The 18,336-nt window shown below is 42.0% G+C and overlaps 1 pseudogene; it reads right to left on the reverse strand.

Annotated features, from left to right (window-relative positions):
• Positions 1-18,336, reverse strand: part of LOC106565924 (protein SHQ1 homolog) — a 50,610-nt pseudogene that overhangs the window by 12,486 nt on the left and 19,788 nt on the right.

Below are 18,336 nucleotides of genomic sequence, written 5' to 3' on the forward strand. Positions count from 1 at the left end.
AGTGCAGGGCGGCAAATTCAAAACAACAAAAAATCTCATAATTAAAATTCCTCAAACATACAAGTATTACACACCATTTTAAAGCTTTACTTCTTGTTAATCCAGCCACAGTGTCTGATTTCAAAAAGGCTTTACGGCGAAAGCAAACCATATGATTATGTTAGGTCTGCGCCAACACACACAAAAACACAGCCATTTTCCAGTCAAAGAGAGGAGTCACAAAAAGCAGAAATAGAGGGGAAATGAATCACTAACCTTTGATGATCTTCATCAGATGACAATCATATGACTTCATGTTACACAATACATGTATGTTTTGTTCGATAAAGTTCATATTTATATCCAAAAATCTCAGTTTACATTGGCGCGTTATGTTCAGTAATCTTTTTCCTCCAAAAACATCCGGTGATTTTGCAGAGAGCCACATCAATTTACAGAAATACTCATCATAAATGTTAATGAAAATACAAGTGTTATACATGGCACTTTAGATAAACTTCTCCTTAATGCAACCGCTGTGTCAGATTTCAAAAAACCTTTACCGAAAAAGCTAAAATCTGAGTACGTCGCTCAGACACAAAAACATGCCATACAATATATCCGCCATGTTGGAGTCAACAATAGTCAGAAATAGCATTATAAATATTCACTTACCTTTGATGATCTTCATCAGAATGCACTCCCAGGAATCCCAGGTCCACAATAAATGTTTGTTTTGTTCGATAAAGTCCATCCTTCATGTCCAAATACCTCCTTTTTGTTCCCGCCTTTAGTTCACAAATCCAAATTCAGGACGCGCATGTCAGACGAAAACTAAAAAATGTCCATTACAGTTCGTAGAAACATGTCAAACGATGTATAGAATCAATCTTTAGGATATTTTTATCGTAAATCTGCAATAAAGTTTCAACTGGAGAAATCCTTTGTCTTCAGAAATGCAATGGAACTGAGGTACCTCTCACGTGAGCGCGCATACCTGAAGCTCATGCCCTGCTGGCAGTGTTCTAACTCCAGTAGCTCTTATTCATCCCCACTTCACAGTAGAAGCCTCAAACAAGGTTCTAAAGAATGTTGACATCTAGTGGAAGCCTTAGGAAGTGCAACAGACACTGTAGTTTGAATAGGGAATTAATTGAAGTCCTACAGACCACTTCCTGTCTCATAATAATAATATAATAATATATATATATAATATATAATATAATATATATTATATATTATAATATAATATATATTATATATTATAATATAATATGCATATTATTATACATATCATTATTATTATATCTTAGTTTCTGGGAGTGAGTAGCAGGCAGTTTACTCTGGGCACGTCAGTCATCCAAGCTACTCAATACTGCCACCATCCATAAGAAGTTAACACAGTGTCCAAAGAAGGGCCAGAAGTATACAGAATGGTATCGTCTGTGTAGCGGTGGATCAGAGACCCACCAGCAGCAAGAGCGACATCATTGATGTATACAGAGAAAATAGTTGGCCCAAGAATTGAACCCTGTGGCACCCCCATAGAGACTGCCAGAGGCCCGGACAACAGGCCATCCGATTTGACACATTAAACTCTATCAGAGAAGTAGTTGGAGAACCAGACAAGGCAATCATTTGAGAAACCAAGGCTATTGAGTCTGCCGATGAGGATGTGGTGATTGACAGAGTCTAAAGCCTTGGCCAGGTCAATGAATACGGCAGCACAGTATTGTTTCTTATCGATGGCGGTTCGTATATCGTTTAGGACCTTGAGCGTGGCTGAGGTGCACCCATGACCAGCTCTGAAACCAGATTGCATAGCGGAGAAGGTGCGGTGGGATTCGAAATGGTCGGTAATCTGTTTGTTAACTTGGCTGATTTTAAACAGCGTTTGACATGCTTCTAAGTACGGTAATGGAACATTTTGACTTTTTGTCTCTCGTTCCGCGCTCGTGCGTTATGCCTTTGGATAAGTGATCTGTACGCACGAACAAAACTGAGGTATTTGTACATAAATATGGATTATTTCGAACAAAAACAACATTTCTTGTGGAAGTAGCAGTCCTGGGAGTGCATTCTGACGAAGATCAGCAAAGGTAAGAGAATATTTCTAATACTAATTCTGAGTTTAGGTTGCCCCGAACTCACCGTGATGGCTGAGCTATGTACTCAGAATATTGAAAAATGTGCTTTCTCCGTAAAGCTATTTTAAAATCTGACACAGCGGTTGCATCCATGGGTAGTCTATCTATAATGCTTAAAATAATTGTTATATATTTTCTCAATGTTTATGATGAGTATTTTTGTAAATTGATGTGCACATTCACCGGACATTTTGGTGGGAATACATTTTCTGAACATCACGCGCCAATGTAAAATGCTGTTTTTGGATATAAATATGAACTTTATCGAACAAAACATACATGTATTGTGTAACATAATGTCCTAGGAGTGTCATCTGATGAAGATCGTCAAAGGTTAGTGCTACATTTAGCTGTGTTTTGGGTTTTATTGACACATGTCCTTGCTTGGAAAATGGCTGTGTGATTATTTTTGTCTATGTACTCTCCTAACATAATCTAATGTTGTTGAAATGGACAATGTGGTTAGATTAACGAGAAGTTTATCTTTAAAATGGTGTAAAATAGTTGTATGTTTGAGAAATATATATATATACATGGTATGTATGTATGTATGTATGTATGTATGTATGTATGTATGTATGTATGTATGTATGTATGTATGTATGTATGTATGTATGTATGTATGTATGTATGTATGTATGTATGTATGTATGTATGTATGTATGTGTGTATATATATATATGTATGTATATATATGTATGTATATATGTATGTGTATGTGTATATATATTTATGTATGTATATATGTATGTATATATATGTATGTATATATGTATGTGTATGTGTATATATATATATATGTATGTATGTATATATATATATATATATATATGTATATGTATGTGTATATATATGTATATGTGTATATATATGTATATATACATACATACATACATACATACATATGTAAGTAAATATATGTGTGTGTGTTTGGGCACACCTACTCATCTACTCAAGGTTTTTGTTTGTTTTTACAATTTTCTACATTGTAGAATAATAGTGAAGACATCAAAACTATGAAAGAACACATATGGAATCATGTAGTAAGCAAAAAATTATTAAACAAATCAAAATATATTTTATATTTGAGATTCTTCAAAGTAGCCACCCTTTGCCTTGATGACAGCTTTGCACACTCTTGGCATTCTCTCAACCTGTCACGTCCTGGCCAGTATAAGGTTAATTGGTATTGTGGTTTGGTCAGGACGTGGCAGAGGGTATTTGTTTTATGTGGTTCGGGGTGGTGTTTTGGAAAATAGGGTGTTTGATTTAGTATTTCCGGGTTTTTGGTTTATGGTCTGTGTTTCTGTATTTCTATGTGTTATCTAGTTAGTTGTATGTCTATGTTTGGTTAATTGGGGTGGACTTCCAATTGAAGGCAGCTGTGTGGTGTTGCCTTTGATTGGAAGTCCTATATTAGTTGGGTGTGTTTGTTTGTCTAATTGTGGGAGATTGTCTTTGGATTGCTGTGTTGCCTTCAAGGCTGTCATTTTGTCGTTCATCGGTTTGCTTATTTGTTGTATACGTGTTTGTTTGGTTTTTTCCTTCTTTTCCGTTAAATAAAGAAGATGAGTATACACATACCTGCTGCGTTTTGGTCTGCCATTTCTAACGACAAGCGTGACACAACCTGTTTCATTAGGTAGTCACATGGAATTCATTTCAATTAACAGGTGTGCCTTGTTAAAAGTACATTTATGGAATTTCTTTTTCTTAATGCGTTTGAGCCAATCAGTTGTGTTGTGACAAGGTATGGGTGGTATACAGAAGATAGCCCTATTTGGTTAAAGACCAAGTCCATATTATGCCAAGAACAGCTCAAATAAGCAAAGAGAAACAACAGTCCATGATTACATGAAGGTCAGTCAATCCAGAAAATTTTAAGAACCTTGAAAGTTTCTTTAAGTGCAGTCACAAAAACCATCAAGGGCTATGATGAAACTGGCTCTCATGATGACCGCCACAGGAAAGGAAGACCCAGAGTTGTCTCTGCTGCAGAGGATAAGTTAATTAGAGTTAACTGCACCTCAGATTGCAGCCCAAATAAATACTTCAGAGTTCAAGTAACAGACACATCTTAACATCAACTGTTCAGAGGAGACTGTGTGAATCAGGCCTTCATGGTCAAATTGCTGCAAAGAAACCTCTACTAAAGGACACTAATAAGAACAAGAGACTTGCTTGGGCCAAGAAACACGAGCAACGGACATTAGACTGGTGGAAATCTGTCCTTTGGTCTGACGACTGTGGTGGAAATTCTACCCTTAATCAATAATGAGGAAAGGCAAAATGAATAATCAATCAAGATATTACTTTTATTAAAAGACTTGTTACAACAAGGAGGCTCGTCGCCCCACCCCGCAGGTGGTGGAGTGAGAGCCCACTGAGTGGAATTAACTTCTGGGTTACATACTATGTCAGGATAGGTGCAACTTCAGATATGACGTACAATGGTTCCAAACACTAACCCCACACATCCTGTGCCAGACCTTGGACCCCAAATACAAATAACTTGTTTTGTTCAGTACTAAGAACTTAGGACATTTCTTGTTACTTTGTTCTCTCCCCTAGTTCAAGGTGGAAACCGTCTCCCCCTAGGAGGTGACTGACACACAGACACTGAGGAGACAAGTGATTGGTTCCCCATTACTCACGACATCCCTTCACATGGTTTGCAATAAAGACACACAGTTCACATATGGAAACAATGTTTCCTTCTGACCTCCTTTTCCATACTCCTTGCTGATATTCTGCATAGCAACAGGGACATGTGATAGATAAGACTGACTTCTCCCCTCTCTGGACCCAAGGTTACTGAGGCCCATTTGAGGGAGGAAGTGCAGCTGCCAACACCAGAATCCGAAAGGAGACATTCTAATAACAAAGAGTTTCAACAGTTTCAACAGCTCAGTCATATAAGCATATTCTGTAGATAAATCAAATCAAATCAAATGTATTTATATAGCCCTTCGTACATCAGCTGATATCTCAAAGTGCTGTACAGAAACCCAGCCTAAAACCCCAAACAGCAAGCAAAGCATGTGAAAGAAGCACGGTGGCTAGGAAAAAATCACTAGGAAAAACTCCCTAGAAAGGCCAAAAACCTAGGAAGAAACCTAGAGAGGAACCAGGCTATGAGGGGTGGCCAGTCCTCTTCTGGCTGTGCAGGGTGGATATTATAACAGAACATGGTCAAGATGTTAAAATGTTCATAAATGACCAGCATGGTCAAATAATAATAATCATAGTAGTTGTCAAGGGTGCAACAAGCACGTCCGGTGAACAGGTCAGGGTTCCATAGCCGCAGGCAGAACAGTTGAAACTGGAGCAGCAGCACGGCCAGGTGGACTGGGGACAGCAAGGAGTCATCATACCAGGTAGTCCTGAGGCATGGTCCTAGGGCTCAGGTCCTCCGAGAGAAAGACAGAAAGAGAGAAAGAGAGAATTAGAGAGAGCATATTTAAATTCACACAGGACACCGGATAAGACAAGAGAAATACTCCAGATGTAACAGACTGACCCTAGCCCCCCGACACATAAACTACTGCAGCATAAATACTGGAGGCTGAGACAGGAGGGATCAGAAGACACTGTGGCCCCATCCGATGATACCCCCGGACAGGCCCAAACAGGCAGGATATAACCCCACCCACTTTGCCAAAGCACAGCCCCCACACCACTAGAGGGATGTCTCCAACCACCAACTTACCGTCCTAAGACAAGGCCGAGGAAAGCCCACAACGATCTCCGCCATGGCACAACCCAAGGGGGGGCGCCAACCCAGACAGGAAGACCACGTCAGTGACTCAACCCACTCAAGTGACGCACCCCTCCCATGGACGGCATGGAAGAACACCAGTAAGCCAGTGACTCAGCCCCTGTAAAAGGGTTAGAGGCGGTTCGTTGCTCCAGCCTTTCCGTTCACCTTCACACTCCTGGGCCAGACTATACTTAATCATAGGACCTACTGAAGAGATAAGTCTTCAGTAAAGACTTAAAGGTTGAGACTGAGTCTGCGTCTCTCACATTGGTAGGCAGACCATTCCATAAAAATGGAGCTCTATAGGAGAAAGCCCTACCTCCAGCCGTTTGCTTAGAAATTCTAGGGACAATTAGGAGGCCTGCGTCTTGTGACCGTAGCGTACGTGTAGGTATGTACGGCAGGACCAAATCGGAAAGATAGGTAGGAGCAAGCCCATGTAATGCTTTGTAGGTTAGCAGTAAAACCTTGAAATCAGCCCTTGCCTTAACAGGAAGCCAGTGTAGGGAGGCTAGCACTGGAGTAATATGATCAAATTTTTGGGTTCTAGTCAGGATTCTAGCAGCCGTATTTAGCACTAACTGAAGTTTGTTTAGTGCTTTATCCGGGTAGCCGGAAAGTAGAGCATTGCAGTAGTCCAGCCTAGAAGTAACAAAAGCATGGATTAATTTTTCTGCGTCATTTTTGGACAGAAAGTTTCTGATTTTTGCAATGTTACGTAGATGGAAAAAAGCTGTCCTTGAAACAGTCTTGATATGTTCTTCAAAAGAGAGATCAGGGTCCAGAGTAACGCCGAGGTCCTTCACAGTTTTATTTGAGACGACTGTACAACCATCCAGATTAATTGTCAGATTCAACAGAAGATCTCTTTGTTTCTTGGGACCTAGAACAAGCATCTCTGTTTTGTCCGAGTTTAAAAGTAGAACGTTTGCAGCCATCCACTTCTTTATGTCTGAAACACAGGCTTCTAGCGAGGGCAATTTTGGGGCTTCACCATGTTTCATTGAAATGTACAGCTGTGTGTCGTCCGCATAGCAGTGAAATTTAACATTATGTTTTCGAATGACATCCCCAAGAGGTAAAATATATAGTGAAAACAATAGTGGTCCTAAAACGGAACCTTGAGGAACACCGAAATTTACAATTGATTTGTCAGAGGACAAACCATTCACAGAGACAAACTGATATCTTTCCGACAGATAAGATCTAAACCAGGCCAGAACTTGTCCATGTAGACCAATTTGGGTTTCCAATCTCTCCAAAAGAATGTGGTGATCGATGGTATCAAAAGTGGCATTAAGATCTAGGAGCACGAGGACAGATGCAGAGCCTCGGTCTGACGTCATTAAAAGGTCATTTACCACCTTCACAAGTGCAGTCTCAGTGCTATGATGGGGTCTAAATCCAGACTGAAGCGTTTCGTATACATTGTTTGTCTTCAGGAAGGCAGTGAGTTGCTGTGCAACAGCTTTTTCAAAATTTTTTGAGAGGAATGGAAGATTCGATATAGGCCGATAGTTTTTTATAATTTCTGGATCAAGATTCGGCTTTTTCAAGAGAGGCTTTATTACTGCCACTTTTAGTGAGCTTGGTACACACCCGGTGGATAGAGAGCCGTTTATTATGTTCAACATCGGAGGGCCAAGCACAGGAAGCAGCTCTTTCAGTAGTTTAGTTGGAATAGGGTCCAGTATGCAGCTTGAGGGTTTGGAGGCCATGATTATTTTCATCATTGTGTCAAGAGATATAGTACTAAAACACTTTAGTATCTCCCTTGATCCTAGGTCCTGGCAGAGTTGTGTAGACTCAGGACAATGGAGGTTTGGAGGAATACCCAGATTTAAAGAGGAGTCTGTAATTTGCTTTCTAATGATCATGATCTTTTCCTCAAAGAAGTTCATACATTTATTACTGCTGAAGTGAAAGCCATCCTCCATTTGCGAAGGCTGCTTTTTAGTTAGCTTTGCGACAGTATCAAAAATAAATTTCGGATTGTTCTTATTTTCCTCAATGAAGTTGGAAAAATAGGATGATCGAGCAGCAGTGAGGGCTCTTCGATACTGCACGGTACTGTCTTTCCAAGCTAGTCGGAAGACTTCCAGTTTGGTGTGGCGCCATTTCCGTTCCAATTTTCTGGAAGCTTGCTTCAGAGCTCTTGTATTTTCTGTATACCAGGGAGCTAGTTTCTTATGACAGATGTTTTTAGTTTTTAGGGGTGCAACTGCATCTAGGGTATTGCGCAAGGTTAAATTGAGTTCCTCGGTTAGGTGGTTAACTGATTTTTGTCCTCTGACGTCCTTGGGTAGGCAGAGGCAGTCTGGAAGGGCATCAAGGAATCTTTGGGTTGTCTGAGAATTTATAGCACGACTTTTAATGCTCCTTGGTTGGGGTCTGAGCAGATTATTTGTTGCGATTGCAAACGTAATAAAATGGTGGTCCGATAGTCCAGGATTATGAGGAAAAACATTAAGATCCACAACATTTATTCCATGGGACAAAACTAGGTCCAGAGTATGACTGTGGCAGTGAGTAGGTCCAGAGACATGTTGGACAAAACCCACTGAGTCGATGATGGCTCCGAAAGCCTTTTGGAGTGGGTCTGTGGACTTTTCCATGTGAATGTTAAAGTCACCAAAAATTAGAATATTATCTGCTATGACTACAAGATCCGATAGGAATTCAGGGAACTCAGTGAGGAACACTGCATATGGCCCAGGAGGCCTGTAAACAGTAGCTATAAAAAGTGAGTGAGTAGGCTGCATAGATTTCATGACTCGAAGCTCAAAAGACGAAAACGTCATTGTTTTTTTGTTGTAAATTGAAATTTGCTATCGTAAATGTTAGCAACACCTCCACCTTTGCCGGATGCACGGGGGGGTATGGTCACTAGTGTAACCAGGGGGTGAGGCCTCATTTAACACAGTAAATTCATCAGGCTTAAGCCATGTTTCAGTCAGGCCAATCACATCAAGATTATGATCAGTGATTAGTTCATTGACTATAACTGCCTTGGAAGTGAGGGATCTAACATTAAGTAACCCAATTTTGAGATGTGAGGTATCACAATCTCTTTCAATAATGGCAGGAATGGAGGAGGTCTTTATACTAGTGAGATTGCTAAAGCGAACACCGCCATTTTTAATTTTGCCCAACCTAGATCGAGGCACAGACACGGTCTCAATGGGGAAAGCTGAGCTGACTACGCTGACTGTGCTAGTGGCAGACTCCACTAAGCTGGCAGGCTGGCTAACAGCCTGCTGCCTGGCCTGCACCCTATTTCATTGTGGAGCTAGAGGAGTTCTATGTTCGTAGATAAGATGAGAGCACCCCTCCAGCTAGGATGGAGTCCGTCACTCCTCAACAGGCCAGGCTTGGTCCTGTTTGTGGGTGAGTCCCAGAAAGAGGGCCAATTATCTACAAATTCTATCTTTTGGGAGGGGCAGAAAACAGTTTTCAACCAGCGATTGAGTTGTGAGACTCTGCTGTAGAGCTCATCACTCCCCCTAACTGGGAGGGGGCCAGAGACAATTAATCGATGCCGACACATCTTTCTAGCTGATTTACACGCTGAAGCTATGTTGCGCTTGGTGACCTCTGACTGTTTCATCCTAACATCGTTGGTGCCGACGTGGATAACAATATCTCTATACTCTCTACACTCGCCATTTTAGCTTTAGCCAGCACCGTCTTCATGATTAGCCTTAACGTCGGTAGCCCTGCCCCCTGGTAAACAGTGTATGATCGCTGGATGATTAGTTTTAAGTCTAATACTGCGGGTAATGGAGTCGCCAATGACTAGGGTTTTCAATTTGTCAGAGCTAATGGTGGGAGCCGTCGGCGTCTCAGACCCCACAACGGGAGGAGCAGAGACCAGAGAAGTCTCGGCCTCCGACTCCGACTCGCTTAATGGGGAGAACCGGTTGAAAGTTTCTGTCGGCTGAATAAGCGACACCGGTTGAGCATTCCTACAGCGTTTCCCTCCAGAAGCCATGAGAAAGATGTCCGGCTGCGGGGACCGTGCGAGGGGGTTTATACTAACGTTACTATCTGTACTTACTGGTGGCACAGACGCTGTTTCATCCTTTCCTACACTGAAATTACCCTTGCCTAACGATTGCGTCTGAAGCTGGGCTTGCAGCACAGCTATCCTTGCCGTAAGGCGATCGTTCTCCTGTATATTATAAGTACAACGACTGCAATTAGAAGGCATCATGTTAATGTTACTTAGCTTCGGCTGTTTGAAGTCCTGACGAACCATGTCCAGATAAAACCTCCGGGGTGAAAAAGTTGAATGAAAAAAGTTGAGTGAGGGAAAAAGTAAAAATATACGGTAATGAAAAAGTAAAACACCGTCAGGTAGCAAAGTAAGATCGGCAACAAAACGCACAGCAGCGTAAACAAGTCTGCAAGTTGTGACCGGAAACAGATAAGACATCTTAATTATATTTGTTACTTAGCTTATATGAGTTAGTTAAAGAAATTAACTCAAGCCCAATGCCTAGGCTTAAAGAAGGATATTTTAGTACACAAGCATTAGTAGGGTTAATCTCGGATAATCTCTTCATGTGTGGTTCCCACAGTGAAGCATGGAGGAGAAGGTGTGATGGTGCTTTGCTGGTGACACTGTCTGTAATTTATTTTGAATTCAAGGCACACTTAACCAGCATGGCTACCACAGCATACTGCAGCGATACACCATCCCATCTGGTTTGCACTTAATGGAACTATAATTTGATTTTCAACAGGACAATGACCCAACACACCTCCAGGATGTGTAAGGGCTATTTTCCCAAGAAGGAGAGTGATGGAGTGCTGCATCAGATGACCCTGGCCTCCACAATCACCCGACCTCAACCCAATTGAGATGGTTTGGGATGAGTTGGACCAAGAAAAAGAAGCCAACAAGTGCTCAGCATATGTGGGAACTCCTTCAAGACTGTTGGAAAAGCATTCCAGGTGAAGCTGGTTGAGAGAATGCCAAGAGTGTACAAAGCTGTCAAGGCAAAGGGTAGCTACTTTGAAGAATGAAAAATATATTTGTATTTATTAAACACTTTTTTGGTTACTACATGATTCCATATGTGTTATTTCATTGTGTTGTCTTCACTATTATGCTACAAAATAGAAAATAGTAAAACTAAGGAAAACCCTTGAATGAGTAGGTGTGTCCAAACTTTTGACTGCTACTGTATATTATTACACAATAGGGGACTTGCTGGCAGAGACTGTGGTTCCTAAAGGCTTAAAGTCTCATTGTCATTGTTCCACACATCCTTTCTTCAAATTATAGGCTAAACAGGCTACGGGAGATCATGGGAGCATTGCAAATTCATACTATTGCAGAGAACTCATGACAGAGTGAGCAATTAATCAACTTTCAGGTCCACTATATCTAGTCCAGAAAGACAACTCAAGTGGCCCTAGATAATCCAAACGGTTCATTTCATAACAGTTTAGGAACTCATTTATTTGGCCTGATTTCCCTCAAAGTGTACCATTACAAAAAGACACACACCTGAAGGGAGCCAAGTTAGATCCTTTACATTCGCTGCCACAAAATCCCTTGCTCAACCCAAGCATATAAATTGTCCCTTGGTGGGACGCAATTGGCTCGTTGCAGAGCACTGAGGTCTAGATACAATCCTTCTGTCCAGCATCCACCTCCAGGATTGGCTCACAGTAACCAGAGACATTCTGTTCTTTTCAAAACAAACAGAACACTCACTCTGAGGAAAACCTTACACAAACATTTTAGTTTTCATTTAGAATATGAGCTGTCTTACAGAGAGAGCAGAGAGAGAGAGAGCTCAGCTTCCAACTCCAGGGCCAGGACGCAGAGTACAGAGACACAGCTCTTGTCTCCCTGCTCCAAAACTCACGGTTTTACATTTCTCTCCAGCCTGAAGAGCTAGCCTGGGAGGGAGACAGCCTGGGAGGGAGAGAGCCGTGCGACACAATGAATCCTGCACTCGTCTGTTTTACACTCTGATGACAAGTTCAGCCAGTTGATCATGTTGCTGGCGAGCCCAGTGGTGAGGCCTGGATCGGGTCAGACAGACAGGCAGGCAGGCAGGCCCGGGAGGGATGTGCATGGGCACAGCAACACAGCTGCCACAGGGGCACTGCCCCCTAACATCCATCATGGCAAAGTGACAAGAGAGCATAGGCAACACACAGCTGCACATACTGTATAAGATAACTGAAGACTTTAGTGCCAAATTGAAGTAGAGTGACTGCTAAATTTCAGCTAAATGTTAAAAAGCCAAGGGAAAAGGCTCAATTAAAAACATGACAGAGAAATGTGAGTTTAGCTACACTAATTACGGAACATTTCCTGCTCAGTATAGGCTAGTGCGACAGTCAACTCCAGTGGGTCCTTCTGTCAGCTACACGACGGCAGTCGTGCTACACCCTCTTTACCCATCTCTCCCTGCCTGGCAGCCCATTGGTTGCAGCCACTTAGCAGGCAGCTGGATGAGTTCCTTGAGAATAAGCGTCCGTGCTGCCAGAAGGACCATCTTTTATTTGTTATTTGGGTTGGGTGGTCGAAATTGACCGAAATATATATATAAATACAAAAATAATGGACACAGCCGGCAGCCCATGGCCATGTTTTTTCTATGACCTTTGCACCTTTTCTCTGTTGTCATAATCATCTACACTGAGTGTACAAAACATTAAGAACATCTGCTCTTTTCATTACCTAGACTGACCAGGTAAATCCAGGTGAAATTTATGGTCCCTTATTGATGTCACTTGTTAAATCCACTTCAATCAGTGTAGGGTAGGAGACAGGTTAAAGAAGGATTTTTAAGCCTTGAGACAATTGAGACCTGGATTGTGTGTGCCATTCAGAGGGTGAATGGGCAAGACAACAGATTTAAGTGCCTTTGAATGGGGTATGGTAGTAGGTGCCAGGTGCACTGTTGTGTCAAGAACTGCAACGCTACTGGGTTTTTCATGCTCAACAGTTTACCGTGTGTATCAAGAATGGTCCACCACCCAAAGGACATCCAGCCAACTTGACACAATTGTGGGAAGCATTGGAGTCAACATGGGCCAGCATCCCTGTGGAATGCTTTCTACACCTTGTAGAGTCCATACCCTGACGAATTGAGGCTGTTCTGGCGGCAAAAGGGGGGTGTGGGGGTCCTTAATGTTTTGTACACTCAGTGTATATTGAGCATTTGGCTGGCTAGTGGGCAACGGCCGGACTCACTCCCAAGATGGGGCGGCCCGGTTTTCTGATTGGCTGAGCTGAGGTGGCGCAAATTCACATACAATTTAAACGCGCATCATCAAAGAGTATGAGAACCGCTCTCTCTCTGCCAGTCACTCAGTCAAAACAGACACCTACTTCTTTGCAAAAAGTTCTGGCTCTGCTGGTCCATGTACTTTGTCTGTGAGAAATGACAGATCAGCTGCTGTGGTGCAGTCGAGGTAGGAAGAAAACAGACGGACACACTCACTAACGCACACTGACACAGATAGGCCTAATATTTTGGTTGTATATTGTATGAAATATAGGCTAATTAGGAAAGGGGGATTCGGGTGAACATTTACACACTAGGCTACTTGCAATATAGCCTAACAAGTAGTGAGATTGGCCTTTATAACACATACAGTAGGTAAAGCAATAGCTATCTACTAGACATTTATACAGTGCTTTTTACTAAACACAAATATTTTTTACTTAACACATGTATTACAATAATGGTCTATTCGGGGACTGTCTGTGTATTTTCATTGTTTGATCAATGTTTAATCGCTTCTGAATCTGTCTCTTCAGGGTTTATGAGCTGTAGTAACAAGTGACTTTGGTGTCAGATTACATTACATAGCCACTGCCAATGAAGGCTGGAAAGTCCCTCCTATCTCCAGCTTATTTAATTTGCTGAAAGGTCCATCACTTCTTGGCAGAAAGATATGCATACACGCGCAGAACTGTCAAACTGAGCACAAAGCTGGAAATCCATTCACATAAACTAGTCCCGGCTTCATTCCTTGACAAACACAGAAGGTTGTATACTAAATTCAATAGAAGAAAACAGAGAGCGTGAAGGAGAGAGAGACTGACAGTTCCTTAATGTAGCCAATGACTATCTTATACAGCCAAACCATTAAGGAACTGTCAGTCTCTCTTTCTCCTTCTCTCTCTCTGTTTTCTTCTATTGAATTATATGTAGCCTAATATTTAAACACTAAGTGGGCAGGGGGGAACACTTGATATGCACTAATTTGAAATATGTAGTTAGGCTGTTCTAAGGTATTATATTACCTCAGTGGTCATCTACGAGGCATTTATTCAGTGATTTTGTTCTTTGTCAAATATGTGTTTATTCTTTTACAACTAGGATGGGTAACACTTTAAGAATCCGTAATTAAACATAAGGCATTTATAAATTGTGTGTTCACCATTTATTAATCATTACGCTCACAGTAATAAACCATTTACTAATCATTCGTAAGGTCTTTTTGCAGTCCCTAATCTAAAATGAGTGCTATTTATATTTTATAAATACTTTATAAATGTTTTGAGTGACCAGTGTAATTTCTCACAGAAGCAAACACAGGATGTTAAAGGAAATATATATATACATGTGTGAATAACTAGCTTACTAACATTTACAAACGTGGGAGTAATGATTAATAAATGATGAGCAAATGGTTTGTAATATATAATACTGAGCCAAAATATCAATCAACTGGCAGGTAGGGGGTTGCTGGGCCCAGCACAGGCAGTGTGGTCCCCTGGTCTTCTAGTCCCAGTGATGATAGGCACAGCAGCACAGACATCTGCTGCTGCAGCCATCAAGTATAGTGGATGTAGGGAAAAAACAGAGACCGAGTGAGAGACACACACACACTGACACATTAACCGTTAGGATAGGGGGGGACATGTATGATTGTCACGGGCGTCGTAAGGAGCGGACCAAAATGCAGCGGGTATATTGATCATCTTCTTTATTTTAATAAAGAAAAAACACTTAAACAAAACAAACGACGAAAACAGTCCAGTAAGGTGCACAGACTATACCGGAAACAACCACCCACAAAACACAAGAGAAAACTAACCCAACTAGAAATGGCCTCCAATTAGAGTCAACGACAACCAGCTGCCTCTAATTGGAGGTCCTACCAAAACCCAAACATAGAAATAGAAAAACTAGATTGTCACGGTTGTCGTAGGGTTTAGACCAAGACGCAGCGGGAAAATGTATACTCATCTTCTTTTATTAAAGGATAAAGAAGGAAAAACCAAAACAAACACGTATACAAAACACGACAACAAAGAACAGGCCGGTAAGGCACAAAGCTATACACAGCAACAATCTCCCACAAAATCCCATGACAAACACACTCCTAAATATAGGACCTTCAATCAGAGGCAACGATAGACAGCTGCCTCCAACTGAAGGCCCCAACACCAATTAACTAAACATAGAAATACAAATGACTAGACTGAACATAGAACTAAACTAACATAGAATAATAACCAAAACCCTGGACTAATAAATCAAATACCCCTCTACATACATAACCACCCCGAACCATATAAAGCAAATACCCCCTTTACATGAACACATACACAAACACACCCTAAACCACATAAAACAAATACCCCCTGCCACGTCCTGACCAAACTATAAGAACAAATAACCCCTTACTGGTCAGGACGTGACATAGATAAACACATAGAAATAGAAAATGTAGAACATAAACCACAAAACCCCGAAACACACAAAACAAACACCCCCTGCCACGCCCTGACCAAAACTACAATAACAAATAACCCCTTTTACTGGTCAGGACGTGACAATGATAGCCAGGCACTTATATTTGCAATATAAGTAGTTAGGCTTTCATAAGGCATTATGAGCCAATGGTCATCTTTTAGGCATTTATCGAGTCATCTTTCTTCATTCACAACTAGGATGTTGCTGGGCCCAGCAGAGTTAATGTGATCCCCTGGTCTGTGGGAATGGATGCTAGACTTAGCAGAGACAGCTCAGAGGTGAGTGTAGTGGATTTGATGTACTGCCAGTTCCTGAATATGTTGGCTCTATATATAATAGCAATTAACACTTAGTAGTGACAGACGGAGTGACTGACACAGATAGAGTACCAACAGAGGAGAACAAGGAAAAGTAGACAGACAGACAGACAGACAGACAGACAGACAGACAGACAGACAGACAGACAGACAGACAGACAGACAGACAGACAGACAGACAGACAGACAGACAGACAGACAGACAGACAGACAGACAGACAGACAGACAGACAGACAGACAGACAGACACCGCGCGCAGTGAGGCTGAAATGCCAGGGCTGAATTTTTATCCCAGTCTGCCCTGGCAGAGGGCAGTTCAAATATTTACCCCCAGGATAACATTTCCTTCAAGGTCTTAACCTGCCGCTCCCCCAAGACATTAATTAGTTTGTTTTCCTAATATCTACCAAAGTTTGCTTTCACGGCCGTTTAAATTAAGTGCCTCAAATTAGAGCACACATTTTCACTTGCCTTATCCTGACAAATGAATTAGCTGTGCGCAGTAATGCTGGGAGGAAACGTGTGGTGCCCTCTCAGACGTACACCAGCCAGGCTGCATTACTGTAGCTTTACAGTTTATCAACGAGAGCCTTATTACCCACACTCACTCTCTCACTCACCTGATGCTTCTGCACGGAAATAAAGACAATTACAGGCCTGAACAAAATGTTGTTGAATTTGCAGAGGGAAACTCATTCAAATGAAGAGACGCATTTGCTGTTGTTGGCCTGCTTAGACTAATATCATCAGTTAGGCTTGGTTGCATTTTCCAGCACAGAAACAACTGGGTATGTGACTGTTTATTAACAAATGTCTATCGTCAGGAGAGAGAGTGAAACGGTCCATTGTAACAGGTTGTGTGTTTGTTTCTAAAGAATTAAGGTAGATAGTGCAGTCTAGTACAAGGAGGCTTACTTCACAGTGACTAAGTGGGATTCTCTGATTCTCCCAGTCATCTGATCAACTCATCTCCTTACCTAATGAGATGCGGAAAAATGCTAATCTGGAGCTTAAAATAACCTTTAATTTGCAGACATTGACGAGCGTTCAAATCATCACAAACTGGATAATCTCACTCCACAGACATCCTAAATGTGTTGACACGGCAGAGCCTTCATCTACCTACCCGCGGGGCTTTGATTTAAAGATTACTTTGTGCTGGGAGATATCAAAGTCAACAGTTTGAGTCCGTATGGAACAAAAACACACTTCCTGCTTGGAGAGGTTGAATCAGACAGACAACTCTGTTGGAGAGGTTTCTTTTACACATATGCTATACTGCAGCACAAATGAGAGGCCTTGCTCTAGATACTTTATTCAGTGCACTGTTTTGAGCAGGAAGTATTCTGCTTGTATACGGGCTGCTCTGCTCTGCCTGTGGTGCTATAGTGATGTATGAATTTGGGTGCATGTTAGCTGTAAAGCAGTCTTTCTGTCAGTCTCCAAAGCATTGAACAGACAAGCTGCAGCCCACAGCTACCAGGCAGGCTTTGCCTTCCGACAGAAATGCATTAAACCACATAATTTCCCATCAAAACATTGGTCAGAGTAAAGAGAGTGGTACTAAATCAATGCTTTCAAATTAAGCATAACTATGCTATCACATTAATTGGGGGTAGACGAGGCCATATTGAGGCCTTTATTATTTGGGCATGACACTGAGGCCGCCAATACTGCTCTAACCAGCGTGCACAAACGGGCCACTAAGGTGTGGAGGTGCACGGCAGCCTCATGGCAGGGTTGAATGGTCACAGAGGGCATCATCTAGTCTAGACTCACCTGACTGGAGGATCCGAGCTGCATCCTGCATGGCTGCAGAGACCAGGGCAAAGTGCCTGTAAAGCAGGCAACAACACCCTCCTCCTGAAGGCCACAAGGACCTTCTGCAATGAGCTGTAAGTCTGAAAGAAAACAAACAAAGACATGCTGCATTTTCATCATGGCCAGACACTAGACATTCAAAAAGGGAAACCTTACAAAAGAAGAGTAAGGGACTTCATCTTAAAATGTTTGGCTCAGCAGCCTCTTGCTTTCCTCCTTCCCCCCAGCACTAAGCAGGCTTGCCCACTCCTAATTGCACTCTTTGGTAAACTAACAACTTCCCTTTTATAGAGGGGGAAATAGGCAAGGAACTCTTAAACACCTTCTGCAGCCGCAGCCTTTAATTGTTGGTGGTCCTTAATCACTTTTTCAGCTCAAGGCTTTTTTCTGCATCGGTGGACAAAAGAGCTGAGAGAGAACCCTCTGCTTTCCTTTTTTATTCATCCTCTCTGGCTTGTTAAGACGGTCCCTTTCTCTGAGCGCAATCTCCTTGCATGTCATCAGGGCTCATCCCCTCTCCCTCGGGGCTGTTTAGCAGCCTGGCTGTAAATAAGACTCAGCTGCACACCAACCAC

This window comes from Salmo salar, chromosome 12 (genome assembly GCF_965601325.2).
Source record: "Salmo salar chromosome 12, fSalSal1, whole genome shotgun sequence".
Classification (NCBI taxonomy): domain Eukaryota; kingdom Metazoa; phylum Chordata; class Actinopteri; order Salmoniformes; family Salmonidae; genus Salmo; species Salmo salar.